The following is a 13,977-nucleotide window of genomic DNA, read 5'->3' on the forward strand; positions in this document are numbered from 1 at the left end:
TTATGTAATAACATCTCCCTTAATAATCTTGCTTATAAATGTGAATTTGTTGAACAGCTTGATTTTATTTGATAATTTATGCTATCCCATTTGCTATTCTATACTTTAGGGGAAAACTGCCAGATTTTGTATCAGCTTGCTTTCTAGTAAGCATGTATTGGCGGTAATTGTTTCTTAATGTATTCTAGTGTGACTTTGACTTTCAGCATAAAATACATCCCAGGACAAAGTGGAGTAGTGAAGACTATCAATTCAATGAAATGCTTAAGAAACTCAAAACATATGTCCACCTTCTGAATTTGTTACTATGTGAAACTTTGTGTACAAAAGTCAAATGAAGTCAGAAAAATGTCATTCTTTATCTTACTCCTATTAGCAGCAACCAGATTATTTTTTTAATAAAACGCAAAAGAAAGATAAAGAAGGAGGAAGTAAGAAAGGAAGCAAGAACTAGAGAAGATGACTCAGTTGAGTTTCTACTGCTGTAATTAGACATGAACAAAATCAACAAGGAAAGATTTTATTTAGTTTGTAAATATAACTCTTCCAGATAACAGTCTACCACTGAGGGAAATAATGCCAAGGGTTTGAGCAACAGAGGAACCTGGGTGCAGAAAGGAAGATTATAAAGAAAGGAGTTCAGGAAGGATTGTTTTCAATAATCTCCTACTCCAGAAAACAAGGAGTTAGTTTTTTTGTACAGACAAGAAAAAATCAGAGTAATTTTGTGTTGGGTTGTTACTGAAATTCCCAGGCAAGTGTGTGCCATCCAATTGTCATCATAGTAACAGAATATATATTAAAAAGTAATTGAAAAGACGGAAGCTTTACTATTGGCCCTCATTATAGAGGTCTTCAAGATTTAAGTTCTTGGCTCAATTGTTCATAAGCCTGAGGCATAGCAGAAATATACTGGTAAAGGGGACCAGTGAAGAGAAAATGCTCATTAGATGGAAGCTGGGGAGCTGATTGAGAAGGAGGTGAGAAAATGTACGACTCCCCAGAGCCTGCGCACAATTGCCTTTGTCCTGTAGATGGGACCTGCCCCTCGTCTCCAACATATCCACAAAATTATTGTCATGAATTCATTGATGAATTGATACACTTGAGGAAGTAAGAGCCCTTAGGATCTAATCACTTGCAAACAGAACCTCAGGTTTAATGCAACTATTACCACTTAAGTCTGCAGATTGAAACGGTTAGAGAGGGAGAAAACGTCCATTTTATTATTATTTAGTCCATAGCTGGGAGTAATGGAAGCCATGTACACAGGTTTTTTTTTCTGGGGTAGGGGGCAAATTTACTTGCAGTTTAGACTTGGAAGGAGATAGGTCTATAATTCTAGTATAAAGCAGTCTTTTTATAGATATTGTTGAGAGTTTTTCACCATGGATTTGCTTTCCTTTGACATACTGCATAGGCTTTTCTTTATCAATCTGCTGATATAATGTATCATCAAATAATGTGGACTATTTGACATTACTAAATTTTTTGATAAAATTTTATCAAGCATTTAACAAGTACTGATATATTTGTTGTGGAATTAGTCATAAGCATGTTAATCTCATGCATACTTTTACATAAAATTTTTGTATAATTGTAGTATAAGTTGGAAATGTTTGTTATATTGTTCAAAAATGTTTAATGAATATACTGTCATAAATATTATTCTGTGCCATCTTACCTGATTGTGATCCCTGTGAATATAAGATGGTTGTTTTGTTTTTATTCACTAGTAGCCTACACAGAATCTACAGCTTCTATAAAAGCTAGTCAGCATGAATGAAGCTTCTGGTTATTACCAGCCTAAAATCTGCACATGATCAAATTATATGCTACCTACAGCAATATTGTCTTCCCTTCAAGTTCTGGTAGACAATCAAAAGCAGTACCTGTACTTATTGGTGGGTCTCCAGGACATCTGTAACCACCAAATGAGGGAGATATCCTTAGTAGTCTTTACAAAAAATAAAACAATTTAGGGTTCCTGGATAGAGCATTCTCTAATGAATTAAGGTTAATCATATTTACCTGTTTTACGATTTTACCTATTTCACTTGCTATTCTTATAGAATAGCAAATTTCATTTTTATTTTGCATTTGTAAACATCATCAGTTAAGCCCATAACTTCCTGTGACCTCTCCTCCTAACCTTTATCACCTCTGTGTCTCCTTTCTACACATTTAGCCATATACTGCCATAAGCCACCCTCATATTTGGAAAAAGTTTTTAAAAGAATTTGATATTTAAGAATTATTAGATATATATGAATATAAAATATGTGTATATATATATAAAGACATATAGGTATAAATAAGTATATATACTGTGTGTGTGTGTGTGTGTGTGTGTGTGTAGCACGTAGTGTTCCTGTTGAGAGAATTTTTCAATTTGATTGAAAACTCACACTGCTATTTTAAATTAATACTGAGTTTCTTTGCGTTATACTTTTATTCTATAAATATTTTTCTTTATTGATATGCATACTATGGGGTTTGGTATTAAATAATTGACTAATACATTTTCCTGGATACCAGAAGAAAAAAGTATCAGAATTTTTCACATTTTTTGGTTTCTATTTTACTTAACTTATACATATAAGTTGACCTGTCCCTGGAAATTCATCTTATGCTTTTGGGAGATGTGAGGTCTAGTTTCAGACCAGTATATGGGTGCTTCTCAAATGGGTCTTCATGAGGCAAAGCCAATGGGGATAATCTCACTCAACAAGGACCAGTAGAATTTGGAAATACCAAAAACACTTTAGGAAACTTGCAGCATACACAGTCTGTCTCTTCTTTCTCACAATATTTCTGATTCTCTTGTAGGTTTTTAGTGTCACTTTGTCAGTCATAAATGGAACAGATGTGATCATTCCCAGAAACCGCATTTTTTCTTCTCAATATTTTTGCCAAAATTTCTTTGGGAGCTGATGTTTCTCAAGTTTCTTGTCTGGGGATACCAGCTGTCATTGCAGACTGTGGGAGCTGTTCTGATTCAGTGCTGACAAGATCAGCGACAAGTCACCCCTTTTTCTGTAAGAATGCTTTTTTAAGTTTTGAATGATATTGTTCTTAAAAATATGTGACTATATTAATCACCCATTAGTTTTGTAAAGACAGGATGTACATGGCTTGATATTTGACCAAAATGATGTCTTTTTTTTTGCTGTTGTTGTTTTTTTGTTTTTTGTTTTGTTTTTTTGCTTAAAAGATATTTTGAGGTAAAAAATGGGAATATATATATATATATTTAACATTTGTTTTGTCCAGAGGTTAACATTGGAAGGTGATAAAACATGTTTGCTTTTGTTGTATAAATAAAGATGACTGGAGATTTTGGGGCGGGCCATTTGTGTGAAACTCATCTGGTAATCAGTCACTATTTCATTTCTTCTGGCCAACACTCTTTCCCTGGCTCAATATATTAATCTGGGCAGCAGCAGGACCAGAGCATAATGTTAGTAAGGACTATAAATTTTACAATTGGAAAATTTCTGAAAAGCTGGGCAGTGGTGGCACACACTTTTAATCCCAGCACTCAAGAGGCAGAGGCAAACAGATCTCTGTGGTTTCAAGACCAACCTCATCTACAAGAGCTAGTTTCAGGACAACTTCCAAAGCCACAGAGAAAACTTGTCTCAAAAAACAAAAAAAAAGAAAGAAATTTACTGAAACTGCTATCTAGATACTGTCCACATTTCAATTTAACAAAATTTATCTCACCTTTCTATTTTTGTCTTTGATTTTGTTTGTGTGTGTGTGTGTGTGTGTGTGTGTGTGTGTGTGAGAGAGAGAGAGAGAGAGAGAGAGAGAGAGAGAGAGAGAGAGAGAGAGAGAGAGAGAGAGAGAGAGAAAGCATCTTTCATAAACTTTTATGCAGCTCCCGGAAAGAATGATGCAGGAATTTATGAATTATTTCTGATCCTGAAGTTTTTGGTATTCGTTAGCAAAACTGAGTACACTTATGCTCTAAAATCTACAGGAAATTATTTTTGGAGTATTCAAATGTGCTTTAAAGTAACTACACACATAGTTATAAGTAAGAAAATTAGCAAGCTTATGATTTCAGAAGTCATTTTCGAAATCACATATACATATTATAATTAGGGATAAAACAATATTAACGTATTTATAAATAATTTAAAACAGAACAGACAATTTTATGGCTACAGAAATAAAATTATATTAATTTAATATTTGGCAAGAATATTTCAATAATTCAGTAACTGGAATAGTTAATGCAGACAATACTACTTTGCACATAGAAAACACTCCATATTTAATAGATTTTTCTTTCATATACTCTGAGTGAAGGGTATGTTTTCTGGATACTCATCGTGGTTTATTAGGTTTTGTATGTGAAATCCACTTCAACACTCTAAATTCTGATGTATTTATTAAATTCTTTCATCACCAGTGAATTAATAGATGAAAGACATTAACATTAGGAAATATTGTGACCCATATATCAGCCAACCAATGATATAAACTGTTGGCACAATTTTAACTGGGGGAGCTGGAATCATAAACACACAGTATCTACTCAGTAGCTCCATAGCAATACATTGTGTCTGGTTTAATTTTATATTCCTTTTCACCATTATCCCCACTCTTAAAATCTGTCCCCATACATACTCCAGGAATCCAGTTGTAGAGAGGGAGGAGGGATGAGCAAAGGAGCCAAGACCATGCTGGAAAAACCCTTAGAAATATTTGACATGACCTAGTGAGAGCACAGAGACCCTAGTCCTAAAGCTGGGGAACCAGCACTGGACTGAACCAAGCCCTCTGAATGTGGGTGCCAGCTTGGAGGCCAAGGGACCTCTAACAGTGGAGCCAGTGTTTATCCTTAGAGCACAAATGGACTTTTGGATACTATTGCAGCCCACATATGGGAAGGAGGGCCTGAGCCTTCCCCAAATGATGTGAAGCACTTTGATGATCCCCCATGGAGGGCCTCACTATCCCTGGAGAGTGGGTGGATGGGTTGCCGGGGTCAGTGGAGAGCATGGGAAGATGGGAGGGTGAGGGAATGAGGCAATGGATATGTAAATAAGAGTGCTTCTAAAATAAATTTAAAAAATGTTAAAACTTCCCATCCACATATCACATATTTCAGCTTGTATTAATTAGAAAATTTTAGGTGTATTTGCACCTCCCTAAATAGGTAATACTGGAAAGAGCAGAGATATGTTCACTATTATAGTTAGAGGGAACACATTCTCTGACAACATAAGAATATAAAAATGTAAAAATATGAAAGTTCAATAGCCCCAGTATCATCAATATTCTCTAACACACCTCCAGCCCAAGATATAGGATCCCACTCTCCTGTGATCAGAACCCTCATTTTGATTGCTAACACGGTTTGGGCCTGTCACTAAAATCTGCCTGGTATGTCAGGTAATTGTATGATGAGATCTTGAGTTTGATTTTTATACCTTAAGCTTTAGGTCTGTAGGGGAAAAGATCCTCTCTTGGGGAATATTTAGAAACCTATGGAATATTTATGTTCAACTAGAACTTTTATTTTTATCTCTGACATTGTTCTTTTCTTTCCTTTATCTAGAGTTACAGAAATCACCCAGTCAGAATCATTATGGCTTGCTTTTCACAAATGTTCAAAATGTTACTTATTCGGTTACTATTTTTTTTTCTCATCAGGGGTAATTGTATCAAGAGAGCTGCCTGAAACCATTGGATAGCAGGATTACCAAGTGCATTTATCTTACATATGTCTTTAAATAGTTGACACTATAGGTTTTCAATATTCCCCATGCTACATGAGAAATCTTTTGTATCTGTGCATTTTATCAAGATAGAACTAGCCCCAGATTCCTTTAGGATCACTTGGGAATTCCATACACTTAATTGTTTCTCTTGTACCACAAGCTATATTAGTCAGAATTCTTTAGAAAAAATGAGAGATAAAGTGAGGTGGGGATGATTTAGATCAACTTGATTTACAAAATATGAAGTGAGTACTCCTTCAGGGAGCTGAGAAAGCCTTTGGAAGCCTTGAGAAAATGTGTAAAGAGCAGATGGATCCCTAAATGGATATGTAGTTTTTGACATTGACAGAGCCATTTCAGGGACCAAACCGTCAAACCTGTGGGAAATTGACAAATCTTCTCTAGTCAGAGTGCAAATGCTGACAGTATATGTAAAAGCTAAGAGCTGCAGCTTCTATTTACTGAATGTTTGCAGCATGAGACAACTTGTCTAGATAGAGCCCTATTGAGAGCAGCTAACACCTCTCTCTGTGCTGTATATAAAAACGTGCTGACATTCTGAGCTATTGAGATAATGGGGTCTATCCATCTGAGTACTCATGGTCTATGTGACCCCAGCTTTTATGTACTTTGTTTCTGCATCTGTCCTCTTTCTCTTCTCTCATGATTCTAGTCATGCCAAAGTTCCAAGCCATGCATGGTGTGGCATACTCCCATGGTTGGGCCTTACACTGGAGAGGATGAGACCCTCAGAATCCAGAAGCTGCTCCATTTCCAAAAAACAGATGTCTCGGCAGTCCTAATTTGCCACTAAAGTCCTTGAGGATTCGAGGAAAATCTTTGTTCCAAGGTTGACATTGGAAGGCAGAGAAGCTAGTTTCCTTTGGTAGTAAAGGAGGACAACAGCCACAAGAGGATAGATGACCTCACCAGCAAAATATTTAGGAAGGAGACATGAGCAACAGTTCTTCCAACTTATTTCTATGTAGGCTGACACTGATAAGGGCTATATGGGAGGTGTCCCCATAAGTCAATCTTCATAGGAAATATTTATAGACCAACCTAAAAGCATGTCTTTTGGTTGACTCCAGACCCCATCAAGTTGCTAGTCCAGGTATAGTTAATACACCAATTATTTGGTCATAATAGGGAGATCCATGGGACATTTAAGCAAAAGGACATTTGCTGCAGTTCTATATCATATTTTCACATAGTAGCCTTTTTCAAATATATATGGGAAATATATACACAATAGTGTATTTAAAATCTGGCAAATATTTATTTTCATATATCACTATGGTATTATCCTTTAATAAGAAAGTAATTAATTACTCTGAGGCAATTTATCAGTATTGAATCATCATGGATTTTACATTTCCATCCATTTCCAATATACATATTAGTATTTGTCATAAAAACAAGCTTTATTAAAATTATGAATAATTGTGTTGGTTATGAATGGGAGCCTACTATTTTTATGTGTTCAATTAAAGGTTGTAAAACAACAAGTTGAGCGCTTGAGAGTTTAAATAGTTTTAAGGCATAGATTAAATATTTTCAGCAAGGTTTTCTAATATTTATGTTTATAACTAATGCTGCTACACAACATATTATGATCAGGTCAGTCTCCTCCTATATGTACCTCTGAGACTAGTTCTAATAGATCATTTTTTCATATGACTAAACAGAATCAGTCAAATGACTAATTCTTCTTTCTAGCAAATTAACTATTCTTGTAGGAAATGTACCATAAAAATGGAAAAATAATTGTACTTGTTGAAAAAAATAAAAATACTTTTAATTCAAGTTCATTATATCAGCATTTCACCATCAGTGTGAATAATTAATCAAAGTTACATGGTACCTTCTTAATAGAGTTATGGAGAAGAACAGTGTCAAGGAACAATGATAAACCAATTATAATTTACTTTTCCCATCTGTGTAACAAAATAAGACCACAGGTAATCATTGCAGCAACTTAGAACCTCATCAAACAGTGATATACTTCTGTCTTCTAAAACCCACTTGTCTATTCTCCTTGTAGGTTGACGGTTTTACATTGGTCCAAATAGTACTCTATCATATTTCTTAATATTTATGATAAATGGTTTTTAATGCCTAGCACTGCAGTTCTTACACTCCAGTGATTTAATGTCATTATCTTCATCTCAGTCATGATTTTATGTCTCATGATTTTGTCATTAGCTTTGAACTTGTGTATACCAACAAATAAACTGGCCAAATTTTAGATAGGTGCCAAAATCTAATGGATGTTATTAATGGTAATATGCAAAACCATCTTCTATATTATGAAATGAATTGACTCTTCAATAACTTTAAGGTCATAATCATTATTATCTCAGAATGTTTTATAGTAGGAAGAGTTTCTCTTTAAGAACATTTTAGTTGCTACTCAGGTCATTAGAGTAGTCCAACATCCAAATATGGATGCTTAAAAATTAATTTCAGCACAGAGAATCTCCTGGATGAAATGATGACATGATAACAAAAAAGAAGGCAACTTTAATTCAAATCCATACTAAGAAAATTTTCTATGATGTGTATATGGAGATTCCATAACCTGCTGTATATTCTTCCCACCTTAAAAAATGCTTTAACAACTCCATTATTAAAATTTTTATTTACCATTCTGAAAGATTACATAACAGTAATATATGTGAATTGGCTATATAAGTAAACTTTGTAAATTTGCTGTATAATTAAGAAATTCGACTTAAATGTTTTAATTAGTAACTTAAGAAAACTTCCACATAGACAATGCAACTACATTTTGTTAGTTAATCAAACAATTTAAACCAAAGATGTTCCTATGAGTTTGGGGCTAACATTGACCTACAAAGACTGTGAAGGAGGGTAGGATGATTTGATTGATTCTGAGCATGCAAAAATCACATTGATAATCATGTGGTTATGTATAACACTTTTTATAATTCTTTCCTTATTTGTACTGGTTAATTATGTGTGAGCTATTTTACTCTTAATTTAAAGCATTGTCAGTGTGAGATATGAGAGTAAGAGGAAGAGATCAGTTCTTTTTAATTGCTCCCAGCACGCAAAATTTTTTGTGTATAGCTAGTGTCTGAAAAGATTTTAATCCTCATTGCTTCATTCTAAATAAATTCCGGAAATAAAATAAAGATGTGTAATCAAATACACAAAGAAACTAGTTTCAACATGGTTTTCATTGATCAAATAGAATTGAACTGTAAAATAAAATTTTGTATACCAGTATGTTGGCTTTAATATTTCATAGAAGACAAACTAGACAGTTTTCTCTTGTCTTATTCCTTTGGTTCTTATTAAACAGCTATTAAAAGTTGAGTTGGTAGAAAGCTTTCTGCACAACTGTGAAAACATGAATTTAAATTCCCAATATGTATATAAAATCAAGACTTGGGCAAAAATTAGAATTCCTATAACACCAGCATATGTTTTGATAAAATGTGAGGATCCCCAAATCCTATTGGTCAGAATGTCTAGCTACCTGACAATCTTCATGTTCAGTGAGAGACGCCCTCCATCTCCAAAAATATATATGAATACATAGGCATGTACACACACACACACACACACACACACACACACACACGCACACACGCACACACACACACACACACACGCACATTGGGAGGAAGAACAAGTATATCATATGTACATCTGAACACATTAAAGAAAGTGACAATTTAGCATTGTGTAATAATATTAAGTATGAAAGTGATTTGACTCATTCAGTAAATGTTAATGTCATACCAAAAAGACAACAGTTAGTAGCTTTGACTTTAAGTGGAACAAGATAAGGATGCCCACATATTCTTCTTTAGTCACTATGTTACTGACAACCTATCAGGAACAATTAGAGAAAAAAATACAAAAGACATTTTGATGAGAATGGAAAAACTAACATTATTTTTATTTTCATACAAATTCATTTTCTAGTAAATCTTAAAATTTCAGATGATCAAAGCATGCTATCCTTGTAAAATTGTAGAAAACTGATGGTTCACAAAATGTTATACATAGCAACACTAATTAAAACACTATATAAAGAGACTGCAGAATTTCAACTAGAAGGAGAATAAACTCCCAGTGCCTTAATAAATATATACTAATGTTTAAGCATAAAATTCAGAATAAATAAAGTATATTAAAATCTATGAGAGAAAAGTAATTCTAGTTTTAATATAGACACACCAGGATACCACCCTATTATTTCACAGAAACAAGGAAATCCAGAAGACCTTGGAAATACATATTCAAAGTTCTGAAAAACAATATTATTAAATCCAGATTATACCTAGCAGAAGCATCTATTAAAACTGAAGATGAAATTTAAACATATTAAGATAAAACACATTAAATGAATTAATTAGCACAAAGCATACTCTATCCAAAGAATACTGTAAAAAAATTCATGCCCAAGAAGAATAAAAGATAAACTAACCATAGGGAAGCTTTGATATGAAGATATGTGAGAAAAATTCACAAAAACAACAAACTGACAGGATTCAATAAACATCCTTCAGTAACATCTCTTAACATGAATTGTCTCAATCACCTGGGAAGAAGACACACACTAGAGGCTAAGAGATGGCTCAGTGGTTAAGATCACTGGATACTCTTCCAAAGTGACCAGTTTCAATTGCTAGTACCCACATGGCAGCTCACAACTGGCAGTAACTCTAAGACCTGAGCATCTAATGTCCTCTTTCGGCATCTGTGGACACCAACACATAACATACATGGTACAAAGACACACATGCATGCACCCAAATTCATAAAATAATTTTGTTTAAAAAGATAAAAAGATGCAAACAAGACACATGGATTAAAAAATGTCTGTATTTTTACTGCTTCAAATAAAAATACCTCACTGTGTGCTGGAGAAATGGCTCAGAGATTAAGAACACTGCTTGCTCTAGCAGAGGTCCTGAGTTCAATTCCCAGTGACCACATGGTGGCTCACAACCATCTATAATGAGGCCTGTTGCCCTCTTCTGGAATGCAGGCAGAATACTGTAAACATAATAAATAAAAATAAATCTTTAAAAAAAATTAAAAAAAAAATACTTCACTGTTAGGTAAAGATATCACCTAAGGGTAAAAGGATAGGAAGAAAGTAGAATCATGAAAAAGCATATGCAGTTTTTTAGCATCTCACAAAAGAGACTCCAAACATACTATTCTGAGATAAACAGGGACACTTCATACACAGTGAACAAATAATATACCCAAATATCCATAGTATTTACAATGGACAGCTCTCTGCCTTCTATAGAGAAATTATTGCTAATATCAGGTGTCATGTAGTGTACCTTTAGGTTGTCTTTGATGGTGAAGGTTCAGCAGCATATTTTGTACATGTAGGACTTTTTTTCAGTGTATTTCTCTACTGGTGAATTTGCAGGCACTGGTGGATGAAAAGTTCTTGTCACATAATATATAATAATGTTGCATGCATTGTCAGAGTGTCTGGGCTATAATGCTGCCATGTATGAAAACTTAATAGAGTGTCCAAAAATGATTGCAGGAATTTGATCTTTAACATAGGTGGGCACTATTAATGGTTTCATGTTAAAGACAAGTTAGTACAACACTTGTGGTTGTAGAGATGATGGCCTTGGCCTTGGCTTTGACATGCAACATAGAGGAAGATATGTTCAGTGGCTTCTCTTTCTCTTTATTGAACAGGTCTATTGAAACATTGGAGAAGTAAAATGAAGATGCATAGAGCCCACAAATGATGTTGCAATGCCCTTGGTAGTCCAGACAGTAAAATGGTACCTAAGTCCCATTAGAGAGTCATCTCCAAGAACAGAAAGCTTGTTGTAAATGGCCAGGGATATTTTGTTTGTTTCAAGGCATCTAGATACAGAGTCCAGCTTGAGAATTTCTGGATAAGCAGGAAGTTCTTTGCAGTGTCAGGAGGAAAAATTCTCTGTATTGTTTCCCAAGGCACTCCTGTGGATGTGGGCACTACAGTGTGGAACCAGTTTAACAATGTTGTCAGTTTTGGCCTGGCTACAAAGACTAATGATACCCTTTTGATCCAGAGTGCTGGTAACTAGGTAGTGAGTAAAGCCACACTCAGCAAGATAGATGGCTATCAGTTAGGAGGTGGAGAAGTCATATATCCACCACCATGTAGCCAAACACCAGCTTCCTCACTTTCCAGAGGAAAGCAAGATCAGTCAGCTAAGATAGAAAAGAGGTGCATATGAAGGGAGATTATAGAATTTCTGCACTAGGTTTTAATTTTCCATCTTACTAAACCATCTCCTGTTTTACTTTTCTCTTCAAAATGGTATGTTCAGTTATGGCCCCTGATATGGGCAGCCCCTCAATCAGGATCATTACATTGCTGTTTTGGAAAAACTAGAAACAGAAAAGAGGAAAATAAAGATAAAAGAATAAATAAATATACTGAAACAGACTAGTTTTTCTTTTTTTTGTTAAGTTTGGAAAGAAACTTATATTGAGAAGTAGCTTGCTCCTTAGGATAATATATATTGAGAGTTTTATATAAGCTAGAATGCCTAAGTGTGGCTTAATTCAATGTGAAACACTGGGGACTTATTGGACCTGAGTGGAGGAGAGAAGTATTTAACCTAACTGAGGGGGAGGTATTGTGTATTTCCATGGTGACTATACACAGATAAATTGGTAGTCCTATCTAGGCTTCCTGGTTGTCAGTTTAGTCCCTGTGATGCCATATGAGCCTAGGTGAGTTGATTCTGGTTGTTTTTATGTGTCTCTCCCCTCCCTACCTCATAATAGGTTTCTCTACTGGCATGGTATTTCAGATCAAATTGAAAAAGGTATAACAGCAGATTTATTTGAGCAAAGCAACTCCAGGGTAGTTCTCCATTTCCAGAGATAGGGGTCAGAGAAGCCATGACCACAAATGAAAGCAGGGAAACTTCATAGGATGTAGGTGATGCATGATGATGTATCTGCCAGAAGCTTGATTTGTGTCCAAATACCATCAAAAGTTCAGCAATTTATGTGGGGATGTGGGCCACTGGCAACTTTAGGGGAGGAGGCTGCCTTAACCACCAAAAAGGCAAAACTGGGTTTTCTTGGTGCCTTCTCATTGTTAGGAGATTCTCTGAGTGGGCAGGTTTGGAGAGACAGGAATGGGGCTTCTCAGACCATGCAGGAGCAATCTTTAGAGTCCAACAGAAAAGATTCTGTGAGTTTTCTTGTGGTGTCTTTGACACCTCTAGCTCATACCATCCTTTCTCCAACATCACAAGATTTGCTGAACACCATATAAACCACAATTTCAGTGTTAAGCTGTGCTGAGATTTCTTCTATTAAGAAAACTAGCCCATTTTCTTTTTAGTTAGCAACAGGCAAATTCTTAGAAAAGGGCAGGAACATTGAAGTTTTTTACCAAAATAACAACATAGGAATAGCTACTAAATGTAGAAAACTGTAACAGGAGAGAGGACTCACAGAGTCCTCTAAATGAAGATATATAAAGGAGAACCAAATCTCTTCTATAAAGTCATATATTTCATACATTTCAAGTTATATATCTCCAAACATGGATACTAAGAAAACTTGGTGAATATTTTCAAAACAATATTATATCCACTGAGAAATTCGGATAATATACAACATTGCCATGACTCACAGATGGGAAACCTGTGAGTTAAAAACATTCCTTTCACTCAGAGGTATGAAACAATAGCGGAAAACAGGAAGAATTGTCAGTAAAATCAGGAAAAGATATGAATATGAAAATCAAAATAATATGAGAAATTAAAATGTACCAAATTATCTGTATCTATAGATTAAAATGTTTCCTTCTTGTAAACATTTATCTCAGGAGTTCAAACTAGAAGTATTGATAGTTCCTGATGAGTGTTGTAGGGAGTGAAAACCTGTATCAAAATATCAAAATATCAGAATCAAAGCAAAGAAAGTCACATTAACAAAGAGTCTGAGATTTAAAAAAAAGAGAATTATAATAAAATAAAGTTAAAATATGATCAAGATGTCAGGAAAACAAAGCAGGGTCAAATTTTAATTAGCTAGTTTTCTGAAAATAAACTTTAATAAAATCAAGATCATGAACTTTGATATTCTCAATTAAAAACCAAACAAATTTTCACAAACAAGGTAAACCTTACACATACATGTTGCTGTTGATATTGTTTATACCAAACCTATAATTTACAATTATGGTCTGTGCTTTAATGTAATTTTAAAACTTTAA

The sequence above is a fragment of the Cricetulus griseus genome, chromosome 2, assembly GCF_003668045.3.
Source record: "Cricetulus griseus strain 17A/GY chromosome 2, alternate assembly CriGri-PICRH-1.0, whole genome shotgun sequence".
Taxonomy (NCBI): Eukaryota; Metazoa; Chordata; class Mammalia; order Rodentia; family Cricetidae; genus Cricetulus; species Cricetulus griseus.